Source organism: Geospiza fortis, unplaced genomic scaffold (assembly GCF_000277835.1).
Source record: "Geospiza fortis unplaced genomic scaffold, GeoFor_1.0 scaffold106, whole genome shotgun sequence".
Classification (NCBI taxonomy): Eukaryota; Metazoa; Chordata; class Aves; order Passeriformes; family Thraupidae; genus Geospiza; species Geospiza fortis.
The window spans coordinates 3,073,975-3,076,020 of NW_005054377.1; positions in this window are offsets into that span (position 1 = coordinate 3,073,975).

The following is a 2,046-nucleotide window of genomic DNA, read 5'->3' on the forward strand; positions in this document are numbered from 1 at the left end:
CAAAAGTAAGCTTTAAAAATAAGAAGTTGAGAAACTCTGTTTTTTCAGTGAATTTACATTTAATTTCTGTTCTCTTGCAATATCTCAGCATTGTTTTTGTTACAAATGTGTTGGATAAAGCACATGAGAAAACACAGTTTATTTTCCATTTCCCACCTGGGAGGAAAGTTTTTAGAAAAATCCACAAAAGAGGAGGGAGAAAAGCAAGAGATCTTTTATTTTTTTCTGCTTTAAAACCTCAATTTTTCTAAGATATCCAGTAGCATCATTAGCATCACATATTTTTATATTTAACCCACAGTTAAGTTCAGCCTACAAAAGAATTCAACTTACACTTAAAAAAGTAAAAAAGTGATTTGATATTTAAAGTGTGCCCCACTCTTCATTGCTTGGGCATTTTGCTGAGGGATTTAAAATCTTTTAAAGCTAATAACAGAATAATATTTTAATATTTAATATTTCATTTCTGTGCTACACAGATGGAAGGTGTCATGTCCCATGGAATTTCACAATTCCATGAATTTCCCATTCCTGTCCCATGGAATTTCACAATTCCATGAAAATCCAACATGCCCAGTTTATGACTGGTCACAGTTTCCTCATTTCCATCTCACGTTGCCCAAACTTTGCCATCTTATCTGGCTGATAAAGATCCAAAGTTTAGCAAGCAGATGAAAAAATTTGTCTTGTTTTCATAACATTTCATTTCTCCCCCAAAGTGGTAGCTGAAGGAAGGAGTGCCCAGAACCAGATCCAAACTGCAGCTCTTTGGTCCAGTTTTATGTCTCCAGACTTTGTAAGTGGACAATACTCAGGGGAAAATTTTAAGAGATGATAAGGGATAAAATAATATAATATTTTCCTGGTAGCTGAGCCATTGGAGCATCCCTAGCTGGGAGTCAGACTCAGCTGATAAAATCCTTGGGTTTAGTGTTGTAGGACACCATACCACCCACCAATCCAGGATTTTCCAAGAGGCAGCTGGATTGAGAGAACCCATATGGGGAAGGGAGAGTCTTTAAAAGCCTGGAGGTGGCCACACTGGGTCACTTGGCTTTGTGAGGTCGCCACCATTGTTGGCACCATTGTTTATTGTCATTAATGCACCTACAGTGGCACACCTGGGATTCCTACAGCCCTGCCTGGGCTTTGCATCAGGCTGGACCAGGAGGTGCCTTTGCTTCCCCTTCACTCCTGCATTTGCCTTGGGACTTTTGAGAATTCTTCAAAAATTATTTTTCAGTTTTACAGCCCCGCACTGCCAGAAGGACCCTGAGGGGCTGGAGAGTGTCCAGGGAAGGGAATGGAGCTGGGGAAGGGGCTGGAGCACCAAGAATGGCTGAATGAGCTGGGAGAGGGGCTCAGCCTGGAGAAAAGGAGGCTCAGGGGGGACCCTGTGGCTCTGCACAACTCCCTGACAGGAGGGGACAGCTGGGAGGGTCAGGCTCTGCTCCCAGGGAACAGGGACAGGAGGAGAGGAAACAGCCTCAAATTGTGCCAGGGGAGGTTCAGGTTGGACATCAGGAGAGATTTCATCATGGAAAGGATGGTCAGGCATTGGAAGGGGCATCCCAAAGACGTTTGGAGTCCCCATCCCTGGAGGTGTCCAGGGAATGATTGGATGTGGCAGTCAGTGCTCTGGGTTGGGGACAAGGTGGGGATCAGTCACAGGTTGGACTCGATGCTCTTGGAGGTCTTTTCCAATCCAAATTATTCTGTCATTCTTTGTCTATTACCCTTTTAACATTGCAAATACTCATTTACAAGATGCCGAGCAGCTCCCACAGTGACTCCCACCAACAGCCCATGGACTTGTGCCCTGGATCACACCTGGGGCGAAGGGGATGTTCCTCCCACCAGACTGCAGCAGGTGACAGGAAAGGGTGAGAAGGTTGGGATTCTGCTTCACAGCATCGTGCCTGGACATTTCAGGGTGCTTTTCTCAAAATGCAAAAGCTTCAGTTTAACCACAAAGCACAACAGGAAAAATCCTCATCCTCTCCAACATGCTCCTGAGATGGGATGCTCCTTTTCCACCCGTGTCTA